This window comes from Alligator mississippiensis, chromosome 3 (assembly GCF_030867095.1).
Source record: "Alligator mississippiensis isolate rAllMis1 chromosome 3, rAllMis1, whole genome shotgun sequence".
In the NCBI taxonomy this organism is placed as follows: domain Eukaryota; kingdom Metazoa; phylum Chordata; order Crocodylia; family Alligatoridae; genus Alligator; species Alligator mississippiensis.
The window spans coordinates 91,263,587-91,276,217 of NC_081826.1; the positions used below are offsets into that span (position 1 = coordinate 91,263,587).

Below are 12,631 nucleotides of genomic sequence, written 5' to 3' on the forward strand. Positions count from 1 at the left end.
AGACCATCTCATCTAAAACACTTTTATATTAGGTTGAGAATGATGATACCATTTTAAAACAGCTTTTTAAATTATTACTATTCCTTCATTAAATACTCTACACACTTTTGATTCTCGTTCGATTTTGGAGACTGCAAGTGTGATGTTATAGTCCATGATGGGATGGGTTACGTCAGTTGCAGTATTTGTGTCATTCAGATATCTGAGATTAATATAATACAGAGTGCAGTCCACCATTTCAACATATCATTTTTCACTGCTAAAACAAGCCCTAATGGAAGCATTAAAAAAGGCAGCAAAAAATCTTCTTTACTGTATGATATTCATAGAAAATTGACAAGTTGGTGAAGTTGGGCTCTAGAAATAAAGCCCTCTCCTCTATTATTTTGTGACTTATTCAGGTATCCCTCCTGTTACAGTCTCTTCCTCTCTTCTCTGATGTCACCCTATGGAAACAGCCATTTATGATATTTACTTGAATCCAAGATGAGGGTTTTTTCCCCATTCAAAATGAGAAAAATAAATCATCTTGGAGTACAGCCTTGGGCAGGTGGCTGCTACGGCTGTGGCTGTGACTCCAGTCCCAACCCCAACCTGGGGGGAGAGCATGTGAGGTAGAGGCAGAGGGTGTGTGCAAGGGAGATCACAGTACAAGGTGGGGGGTCACAGGCTGCATGATGAAGCACATGGGAGATTGCACAGTGTTTCAGGAAGGTGAAAGCTGGGGAGATAGGGATATTATGTGGTGTCTGGCCTGTGGGGAGCAGTGGAGAGACCATGCAATGGCAGGGGAGTTGCTGTGGCTCCAGCTCTGAGGTGGAGCTAGGGCTGGAGCTGCTGCTACCTGGCTAAAGCCATCACATGCTCCATGCCTTGGGATGGAGCCAATAGCCACAGCTGCCACATAGGGAACAAGCCGGTGGTCATAGGAAGGGGGGAAAACTGCAGGGGGACAGGTGCAATCACTGGTGGGGCAAGTGATGTGAGGCCAAGGAGCACGCTGCTTGTCCCCCTGCCCTTTCTTTCCCTGCTGCTTGCCCCACTGCTGCCTGCTTTCCCTGCCACAGAGATGGGAGGGGGATGAATTTAAGACAACTCCCCACCCCCAATAATTAGATTCTATACATGGAAAATGATAACAAGGTTTCATTTTCCATATATAGAATTTATTACTGGGGGGTTGTCTTAAATTCAGAGTCATCTTGGATTCAGGCAAATATAGCAGTTATGTTCAAAGTGAAAGCAGAGAAAGCAAGAACTTCATATATTTACTTCCCTTTGGCTTGACTATATCTCTCTTTTCACTGTAACTGAAGGGTAAGTCTTGCACACAGACATCATATGGAAGGCCCTCCTGAGAGATGCCTGTCTCTCTTCATGTATATGACACAGGCAGGGACAGACCAGCCATTTTTCCACAAGGTAATTTTTATGCTCTTATTTGTCCTGTAAATTAAATGCAGACAAGCAATGCTTCCTTTAACATTTGTTTCAGTGTGTTGCTGTCTGATATGTGATGGTTTTTTCCTCTCAATTTTTGTAAAATATACAATAAAATAGGTTGTTTAAAGGAAAAGGCTGTTGAAATCAGTTGGTTATCTGAAGGCATTGTTAGCTGGCAAATTCATAGAAGAGGTGAATTCTGAACTCATTTCACAATAAAAAGTGAAATGGGAATTTACATACTGGGGCATGGGCACAGGCAACACTATAGCAATACTAATGTACTGAAAACATGTATCAGTAAAAAGGCAACTGATGCCCCTGGCAGGCATGCAAACAAAGACATGCTGGGATCTGATGCATGTTCCACAGAATCACACTTCCTATTATGCCATAAGTGCCTGTTAGGAGATGCCATTGTGAGAGGAGATGCCAATAACTTTGTGGCATATTCCTTGTTTTAGCACACCATTAATTGCATTAAAGTGTGGCTAGGTAACAATTTAAGATATGATTAACTGGTTAATTATGTCTTAAGTGTAACATGTGCCAGGCACCTAAGTGACCAAAGGAACATGACTTTGCAGTTACACTGACATCAAGGGAGGGAGACAGAAAGGTTTATTAAACTGGCATGTATTATCTGAAATTCATAACCAAATTAACTTCAGTATGTACTACTTCTCTAAAGCGTGCTTGACTTAATTCTGACCATCTCATTCTTACCCAGGGGAGTCAATAGAGTAGTGGTTCTCAACTTTTGTAGACCCTTCAAAGAATGCCAGCGCTTAGTTTTCACTAGTTTTTTGACTATGGAAAAATAATAGAGTAATTCATCTGTTACAAAGAACTCAGAAAGAACACAAGAGGGCAGAGAATGTTTTTGATACTATGAATCCCTGTTTGAAATCTCTTTGTTTATCTAGTGAAATGTGTAGGTGTTTGCACACCTAATATTGTGCGACATTGCAAGGCACCATGTATTTCTGCTAAATTGTCAAAAGGTAAATATGTGCCAGTTTCATTTTATATGTAAAATATTTTCCATGACAATACAAGTGAGTTAGATATTGGAATTAATATGTATGTTCCTTTGGCTTTCTTTTTTTCCTAAATGACTAGCATATCATGCTTCAACAAAAATGATACATATTTCAGAAGGAAAAAAAAATGTGGAAGACTTTGCTGGATTATATGCAACCACTGTACTACAATATCAGGACCTGATCAGAGGTCAAGAGAACAGGCCTTATGAGGAAATGCTGAGAGGCATGGGACTCTTCAGCCTGGAGAAGCACAGGCTCATGGGGGACTTGGTGGCAGCCTATAAGTATATAAGAGGGGTGCATCAGGATCTGAGAGAACATCTGTTCACCAGGGCTCCCCAAGGGAAGACAAGGTCTAACAGTTACAAACTGCTGGAAGACAGTTTTAGACTGAACATAAGGAAAAACTTCTTTACCGTCTGAGTCTCCAGATTCTGGAATAGACTCTCCCCAGAAGTGGTGCAAGCACCTACTCTGGATATGTTCAAGAAACGCTTGGATGCTCACCTTCCTGGGGTCATCTGACCCCAGCTGACTTCCTGCCCTTTGGACAGGGGGCTGGACCTGATGATTTTGCCAGGTCCCTTTTTCAGCCCTAATGTCTGTGAAATCTATTAAATTTATGCTTTTATGTTTCAGAGATTATTAATAATAATAAGCAATATTTTGTTCTTAAACAAGGCCACATCCTTACCTGGATTAAGAACTTCTGTCCATCCTTGTCCTTTGCACAGTTACTGGCTAGTATCCAAGTTGTAAGGGTGATCTCTTAATCCCACTTGTTCCCAATGTAATCCCGTGGAACCTATGGGCTCCTATACATGCACAGAGAACAGGCTCCAATGCACTGGAAAGCCAGCGCATTGGAGCAGACTCAATTAATCGAGTCTGTTGGAGCATGGAAATAAACGTGCTCCAGCAGATTCTGGCATCATGTGTATTAGAGTCCCCATTAATTCAATGAGCATTTGACGAGCTGTAGCTCGAAGTGCCTCACTGCCATTTTTCAGCATGGGGGATGCTGATATGTGTGATGCTCAGGCACTTGTAATTAAAAGCGCTCGCTAATAAAAGCACCCCTCCCCCCATACCTCCTGAAGCACGTGTAAAAATACTCCGTGTTCCTAGGAAGTGGCATATAAACTTGGAGATTGACCTTTTGCAGTGGTTAGCAAATTAGATTCTTGCAACCTCTTTAAAGAGGGACATTTAGTAACTTGGAGAGAGACATAGGGGTTGCAGAACAAAGACTATAGAAGACACACCAGGAACCCAATCTAGCCACAATTGCAGCATCTCTGTAAATATGGTACCAGGTTAGTTTTACAATCATAGAACCCTTTCATGTTATTACCTGGTACATTGTTGATGAACTGTGGTGGCTGTGGTAAGTTTGGAGAGGTAGAAAGAGAGCACAAGTAGCAAGAAGACAAAGCAGCACCAACCAATAGCAAACAGGCAGCAGCGTGGGATGAAATGTTATTTTGTTTCTGGGTGCATTGCAGACTCATCTGCAATGTAATTTCAATTGTGCTGAAAAGCGCAATATTTATCAGGAGAAACATGACCAGGTACTGACGATAATTAAGTTAGTGAGCAAATTCAGGTTGTTAAAAAGAAACTTACGAAGTGTGAGATGTTACCATTTGGAGTTTATGGTAGTTGACCCATGAGAGGGCAGTGCTAGACATGGAGTTGTTCACAATATACACTAGAACATCACTGGTCTGAGAAAGGAGAGAGAACAGTCTCCCTGACCCCTTTCCAATAGTATGATTGAATTCAAGAATGGATTTCAGGTAAGTGAATACCTGGAGAGAAAGCTGAGCTTAAAGGAGACTCCCATTAAAGTGGCAGTACCAAAAAACAGGGTTCTATTAGCCATAGTGAATCAAGAGGGAATCAGCAAGCCTCCAGGGGGGGCTATTATTATGCTAATTAAAACCAGTAGATCATCAGCCTATGAGGAGAGAACAGTGAGATAAACTGAGGACCATCATTAGTCTGAAACCACTGAAAAGAGCCCAGAAAAAGCACCCCTACGCATTACCTGTGGCTGAGGACCTCCTACCCAATTTATCTAGAACAAAAGTACTCACTGCTTGTAGTGTCATGAATAAGTTCTGCCATACTGAGCTAGATGATCTGTTCAGCTACCTGATAATATCTGCCAGGTGTTGTTGGATACAAATATTTTGGGGCATTAGCTTAGCTTTAGAGGTGTTCTGCTGTCATGTGGAGTAGATGCTAGAGGGACTCCCAAGTGTCATGGCTGGCTTTCTTCTTGTAGATGGTATTAAGTAGAAGACAATGCAAGGTCATGATACTAAGTTGCAACAATCCTAAATAGTTGCTAGGGGAGCAATATTTGGTTGGATGAACTGAAGCTGAGGAAAATTAAGGTTCTCTGTGCTGGACATCTGTTGACTTCTGAGGGACTCTAGCTACCCGCTGAGAAACTGAGCACCACTGAGAAAATTCCCAAACCAAAAGATGACAAGGAAGTCTAACAATGTATTGGAATGGCAAACAACTTTTCTTGATTTTGTGCCTACCTAGAAAAAGACTATAAATCCTAAAGGGCCATTTACCCACAAGGATGCTTTACTGGATCGGTCAGAGATTCAAGTAAAAGTCAGAAAAGAAAATTAGACACAATACTTCCTGAACTATTACAATCTTGGAGATCAAGTACAGCTACAGTGTAACTGATGCCGCAGGAGAAGGCCTAAACCCAATGCTAATACAAAGCCAGCATCCCCATCACCAGGGCTCTGCTTGCAAATGTTGATGCAGAAAGGAGAGGTCACCAGAGAAAAAAGGGAGCAATTATTTGTACTCTTTGGACTGGAATAATTCTATCAATTCACCTTTGAGTAAACATGTACGGGAGAAAGTTGATAATCATTCAGAAAGCACTGTATAGAACAAGGTTCTTTGAGTAAATTCAATATCTTTTATTAGACCAACTAAAATAGCTGGAAACATTCTTTTTTGCAAGCTTTTGGGTACAAACACCCTTCATCAGGCTGAGGAAGCATCTGCATCTGTACTCTTTCTGGATGGAACAGAAAAGAAGCCAGAGGCCAGTATGCATGGGGGAAAGGCAGTCAGTGAAAATAATGTTTCCTAGATTTTGGTACCTGGGGCACACTTTTTTCTGGATTAAAAATGGTGGCACACTTCACTCTGACACCCAAAAAGGTGTGTGTGTGTAAAACATATAACATATTCTGTTCTCCTGCCAGAGGAAGTCATACCAGTGCTGCTATGTATTGTTAAAGAAATGACATCAGATGCATCTTTCTTTAAGCAGAGCATTCATTTCTATATCAGTGGTTCTCAACCTTTTCAGCCTCAAGGCACCTCTCCATAACTTTTCTGAATTTTCAGGACCTTACTCTGGTGCCATAGGTGGATTAACACATGGGCCAGCTGGGCCCGGGCCCAGGGGCCACTACCAAATCAGGGGCCCCTGGGGTCCTCATCAGCAGGGAAGCAAAAGCCACAGTTTTATACTTGGCACATTTTTTGTCTCCCAGCAGGGAGACAAAAAGGGCGCTAAGTTTAAAATTGCGGCTTTTGCATTTGCTTCCCTGTGAGCTAGGAGTGGAGCCTCTCCACCAATGGTGAGGGGGCAGGGTTGGGGCCCGGCCAGGCCAGAAGCGCCATGCCTGAGGGGGGACGGCCAGGATTGGGGCTGGGCCGGAAGTGCTGCACTGTGTCTCTGCAGGCACTTGGGCAGCAGCGCTGGGGGGTGGGGCATTGGGGGGTTATAGCCCCCCCAATTCATCTTAGTCCCCCTGTAGCCATCCCTCCTAGCTCTGATGCCTGCCCACAGTGGTGTGGTGCTCCCGGCCTGGCCCTATGAATCCACACGGCCACATGGGAAACAGCCAGAAAGCAGCTCCCTGCAGGTAAGTGTAATAGGTGCCAGGGCGGGGAGCTAAATGGAGCCCCAGGCAGCTCATGGTGGAGGGAAGACAGAGGGGGCGGCTGCCTCAGAGTGATCAAGAGTGGGGGAGGGAGGAGGTCTTTTGGGGGGAAAGTGTGTGTGTGCACACCCATGTTCATGGCAGGGAGAGTGTGTTTGTGTCTGTGTCCATGTGCAGAGAGTGAGTGAGAGAGGAGTGCACGCCTGTGTCTATGTGAGTGCCTGTGTGTGCGCATGTGTGTGTGTACATTTGGCCACGGTGGAGCGAGAGGGGGGCAGGGATCAGGGAGAAGAGGCAGGCATGCCCGCCTCAAGCAGAGTGGGGTCCACCCAGCCTCCCCAGCCAGCACTAGGAGGGGAAGGGGCCCCTCCCCCCTACAGCCCAGCTCCCATGGGGGGGAGGAAGCCTCCAATTTTGTGTTTGCCCAGGGTCCCAGTACACCTTAATCTGCCTCTGCCTGCTGTGCTCTGCTCTTTCCACTGTCCCTGGCGGCCCCCTGGTTTGTGCCCTGCTCATACCATGGAGGTGGGGGGAAGGAGGGCAGGCACAGGGGCTGCCTGTGGTGGGGAAGACAGTTCAGTTTTACAAGTCCTTTCATATTACAAGACCTCACATGCATTATTTATAAACAGAGAAGGGCCTCATCTTAATGGAGAACCCATAGTGGGGAAGGGATTGTTCTTATTTTCCACAGCATGAGTCCCTTCACTGGTGAGTTCATAGATTTCATAGACATTAGGGCTGGAAGGGACCTCGGAAGATCATCGAGTCCAGCCCCCCGCCCAAAGGGCAGGAAGTCAGCTGGGGTCATAGGATCCCAGCAAGATAAGCATCCAGTTTCATCTTGAAGGTGTTCAATGAAGGCGCTTGAACGACCTCCGGTGGCAGGCTGTTCCAGGCCTAGGGGGCTCGGACAGTAAAGAAATTCTTCCTTATGTCCAGCCTGAAACGATCTTGTAGTAGTTTGTGACCATTCGACCTCGTCATCCCTTGGGGCGCTCTGGTGAACAAACGTTCCCCCAGATACTGGTGGTCACCCCTGATAAACTTGTAGGTGGCCGTCAGATCACCCCTGAGCCTGCGCTTTTCCAGGCTAAAGAGCCCCAGGGCTCTCAGCCTGTCATCGTAGGGTCTGCTTCCCTGACCTCTGATCATGCGAGTGGCTCTTCTCTGGACTCTCTCAAGCTTCTCCACATCCTTTTTGAATTGTGGAGCCCAAAACTGGACGCAGTACTCCAGCTGCGGCCTCACTAAGGCCGAGTACAGGGGGAGAATGACGTCCCGGGATTTGCTTGAGAAGCATCTATGGATGCAAGCCAGCGTTTTGGTTGCTTTACTAGCCGCAGCATCGCACTGCAGGCTCATGTTCATCTTGTGGTCAATGATGACCCCCAAGTCTCTTTCTTCCATAGTGCTAGCCAACATAGCACTGCCGAGCCTATAAGGATGCTGCAGGTTTTTTTTCCCAAGGTGGAGAACCTTGCATTTATCGGCATTGAACACCATCAGATTCTCGTCCGCCCACTTGCTGAGCCTGTCCAGGTCAGCCTGGATCATCCGCCTGTCTTCTGGTGTGGATGCTTTTCCCCAAAGTTTGGTGTCATCTGCGAAACTTGGCCAGTCCGCTTCTGACTCCAGTGTCCACATCATTAATGAAGATGTTGAACAGTATGGGTCCAAGGACAGAGCCCTGGGGGACCCCACTGGTCACCGGACACCACGATGAGTGACTTCCATCAATTACTACCCTCTGGGTCCGACCCCGGAGCCAATTTTCCAGCCAGTGGATCGTGGAGGACCCAAGACGACAATTGGCCAGTTTCTCCAAGAGACGATCATGGGACACCAGATCGAAGGCTTTTTTGAAGTCAAGATATATGACATCAATCTCATCTCCCTTGTCCGGGTGATAGGTCACCTGGTCGTAGAAGGAAATGAGATTGGTCAAGCAAGACCTACCCGCAACAAACCCGTGCTGGCTATCCCTTAAGATGTTGGCGTCGGCCAGTCCATTAAGGATGGCCTCTTTAATAAACTTTTCTAAGATCTTCCCCGGGATAGAAGTCAGGCTCATGGGCCTATAGTTAGCCGGATCCACTTTCCTCCCTTTCTTGAAGATAGGCACCACATTGACCTTCTTCCAGTCTTCGGGCACTACACCAGAGCGCCAAGAGTTTTCAAAGATCCGCGCTAGAGGCTGGGCTATGATGCTCGCCAGCTCCTTGAGTACCCTGGGGTGAAGATTGTCAGGGCTGGCTGACTTGAAGGTATCCAGCTTCTCAAGATGTTCCTTCACGAAGTCAGCATTAATGGAGGGCAGGGGATCACCCTCACCCGGACTTCCCGGCCCTGTAGCGGGCATGGGCGTCCCATGGGGCTGATGAAAGACTGACGCAAAGTACCTATTTAATAGGTTGGCTTTTTCCTGGGCGTCAGTTGTCAGTTGCCCCATCTGGTTCAGCAGGGGTCCAACGTTGCCCCTGCTTTTCCTCCGGCTCCCCACGTATCTGAAAAAGGACTTTTTATTGTCCTTGATGCTCAAAGCTAGCTGGAGTTCAGTTGCAGCCTTGGCTTTCCTGGTCAGCTCCCTGCAGGACCGGACCAGTGCAGAATAATCCTCCTTGGAGGTGACTCCCATCCTCCATCCTTTGTAGGCCTTTCTTTTTAGCCTCAGGAGGTCTGCTAGGTCCCTAGAGAGCCAGGGGGGCTGCTGTCCCCTCTTGCTGCCTTTCCTCCGAGATGGAATAGACTTGGTTTGTGCATGGAGGATCGCTCCCTTGAGGAGCAACCACTCTTCTTGAACTCCCCTCTCCCTGTGGTCACAGTCCCTTAGGGCCTCACTGACAAGCCTTCTGAGCTTGTCAAAGTCGGCTTTCCTGAAGTCAAGGACTTGCGTGTTGCTGACTGACTTGCCAGCTTTTCGGCAGATGGTGAAGGTGATCAGCTCATGGTTGCTGTCACCCAGCTTCCCATCGATCACTAGGTCGCCGACTAGGTCATGCCCAGTAGCCAGCACCAGGTCGAGCAGCGCTTTGCCTCTCGTTGGCCCAAAGATTTCTTGAGTCAGGTAGAGGTCATCCACACATGAGAGGAAGCTCTGCGACCGCTCAGATTTTGCTGAGCGATCCTCCCACGAGATGTCCGGGTAATTGAAGTCACCCATGACAACCATGGTCCTGGAGCAAGCTGCCTCAGCCAGTTCCTGGGCAAACTCCTGGTCAAGCTCAGGACTTTGGGTGGGAGGTCTGTAATAGACTCCCACCATTGTGTCCCCTGTGCCGTGTTCCCCACGGATTTTAACCCAGAGGGTCTCCAGCCGTCCACCCTGGTCGCCAATATCGGCTTTCAGGGATGCGTAGCTTTCCTTAACATAGAGAGCTACATCCCCGCCCCTTTTCTCTACACGATCCCTCCTGTACAGGGTATAGCCATCTATCCCCATGGTCCAGTCATGGGTGGAGTCCCACCAGGTCTCCGTTATCCCTATGACATCGTAATTGTTTGCACTGAGCAGGAGAATGAGTTCCTCCTGCTTATTCCCCAGGCTCCTGGCATTAGTGTACAGGCAGGCAAATGCCCCCTGGGGGGCTCCTTCCTTGGCCACAGATTTTACCAGGGCTGGGGCTGGGGTGGGCTCCCTTGAGTGCTGTGATCCACTGGCTTTGCAAGGATTGCTCAGCGGGCCAGCAGTGGCGGTAGTCCCCCCGTCCCCCAACGGGCTTAGTTTAAAGCCCGGTGGAGCAGGTCAGCCAGTCTGGCTGAGAAGAGCCTCCTCCCTAGGGGAGAGAGGTGGAGACCATCTCTTCCCAGCAGCTCGCTGCCTCTCTTGCCAAAGAGCGGGCTGTGGTCATGAAAGCCAAAGCCTTCCTGACAACACCAGCGCCGCAGTCTTTGATAGTGATAGTGGAGGCTTGGCAATATAGGGCCTGCCCTTTCACTCCCCACCTCCCTTTGGGGTCTTTTTGCAGTACCCAGATGAATTCTAGTAATTTGAGGGTAGTCCTTAGTTTTATATAAAGCTTGGGGCCTCATTCATTCATATAAGCAAAGGGGATGATCTAGTCAGAGGTGAATATCAGTGGGTCATACCTCAGACATGTACGGCTGCTTTGAGAGAAGAGTAAATCTTTGCAGTGGTGGCAACACCTTTGTTTCCAAGTATATACATTTTTCAGTACCATAATGAATAACAAATAATCCCATTTGAAGATACTGCCCAGAAATTGTATTTTAAAAACATTTTTATATCAGTCTTATTTTCTAGAGGGAAAAGAAAAAAAAAAGGAAAGTGACATCCTAAAGACTCCTGCAGGTCTCAGAAGGAGTACAAGCCTTTTTTTTTCCTTTTAACTCACCACTTAGGAAACTTTTCTCACAGGGAGACAGGTAAAAGCTTAAACCTTGATCAGAGATTTAAGCTTTCATCAGCACCAGAACTACAACAGCTTAGATTTATCTTTTTAAAAGACATCATAAGCTGGATTCCAATGGATTTATTCCCCTGATATCCCCTCTTCTCATTGTAAAACCATCTATAACAAAAGAAAAGAGCAAGATACTTCTGTGACACCAGCCACATGAAAATGATGGATCAGTTCTATAGTGCTGGCAGCTGAGACCACTCAGCACCTTTCAAGATTAGGCCCTAAAACAGCAACGCCTTCAATGCAAACTCCTTAAAGAAAAATCTAGCTAATTTTGCAGCATGACAGAGAACACACTGAACTGCAGTTTTGTACTTAAATAAAAAAAGTATCTATTAAACATACTGGGGACAGAGCAAGTGAGGGGAGAGGAAGAGAATAAACCAACTCACTGCATCTTATTTGATGAAATGTAATTGCTTTGCTGCTGTTGCTAATGCAGCTGTAGTCCTCACAAGTTCACAAAGCCATTTAAAGGTTTTCCACCCCACACCTACAATTATCTACCGTGCACACTATTTTCCATTCACTATTTACTTCTGATTTTTCAAAGCAACGATGAGACTGTTTTGATGACTTCCCATATTTGTGCATCTACTTGAGGGGAACCTGTGATTCATCAGAACCAGCAAACACATTTTTAAAGATGTTAAATCACTGCTACATTATTAATTTGTTTTTTACTTAAAATGTTTTAGGTAACACATTTCTAAGTGCAACTTCTTTGTTTAGTGTAGGCGTGGCCCATGGGTGTCTCAGAAACCTAAGAAGCCACTTCTGTATCTCAGTAAACACACGTCAGGGCAAGGCAAGACTAGTAAAAGTCATGTTTATGACCCCTTTTCTCTCTCTATTGCATGTCCATGTAGGAAAAATAAAATGTTTTTGGGACAAGCTCTTTTTTGAGTGATTGGCTACATTTCTGTTTTGCAAAATGTGTTCCACGCTCCCTTGGTTTCTTGGCCACCTGACCTCTTGGCCAAGTTCTCTTGGTTTCTTGGCCATCTGACCTCAGACCATCTGCACATGAGTTTTCTGTGCAGAAAATTCAGTGCATTAATTTCATGTGTAGATACACCCAGTGTAGACAACAACTCTACAACACTGCATAACAAGCTGACATGATGGTAAATATAAATCTGTTTTGCCATGAGTAAGTGTTCTGATATGGTATAATTCTTAAGTGTAGACAAGGTGCAAGTGAAGGGTGAAGTAAATATTAAATATTAAGCATTAGATTGATGAAGGAAAATAACCGAGACCTTCATGACTTAAAGACCATAGTCAATTTCTTCCTTGTAAGGAGAATAACATACTGCCTTAGTTACGCATCAACATTTTATTGAAGGGGCAGTCAATAGTTTGTATGGACTCTTTACTTCTTTACAGAAACATTTAAAAGAAAAATGTAATTTGAATGTAAAAAGAGTGTATCATTTGGCCTGATCTGGTTTCCTTCAGAGTAATTGGTCAGATTCCCATTGGGTTTAATGGGAGTTAAACTACCTCCATAACAGCTTGAATTTGACCAAGCTGATAGCCAAGGTACAATAGTCTAATTAGACAGAGTATTAAAACAAAACCTGTACAGAAAAACATCTACCATAATACCCATACCTACACATTTGATTCCTAGTCCATTTTTTTACAATATTAAACTTCAGATGACTTACAGGCAAAATGCCAAGTAAGAAGTAACCCCTCTTAAGAGTACAACAATGTGACAGGCTTCAACTGATTCTGTCTCTAAGGTACAAATTGCTCTTCATGTTCTATATTAGAT

General features: G+C 45.6%; 1 protein-coding gene and 1 long non-coding RNA gene across 8 annotated transcripts in view; one reads left to right on the forward strand and one right to left on the reverse strand.

Moving 5' to 3' along the window:
• Window positions 1-12,631, reverse strand: part of DLGAP1 (DLG associated protein 1) — a 735,970-nt gene that overhangs the window by 123,713 nt on the left and 599,626 nt on the right. The gene's annotated exons all lie outside the window — the stretch shown is intronic.
• LOC109283879 (uncharacterized) overlaps window positions 1-12,631 on the forward strand; it is a 44,713-nt gene that overhangs the window by 27,651 nt on the left and 4,431 nt on the right. The window contains exon 4 of one of the 2 annotated variants that reach the window (XR_002091188.2): window positions 1,317-1,422. The exons of the other annotated variant lie outside the window; for it this stretch is intronic. This is a non-coding gene — a long non-coding RNA (uncharacterized LOC109283879). The remainder of the gene's footprint in view (window positions 1-1,316; window positions 1,423-12,631) is intronic. 2 annotated transcript variants of the gene reach the window in all.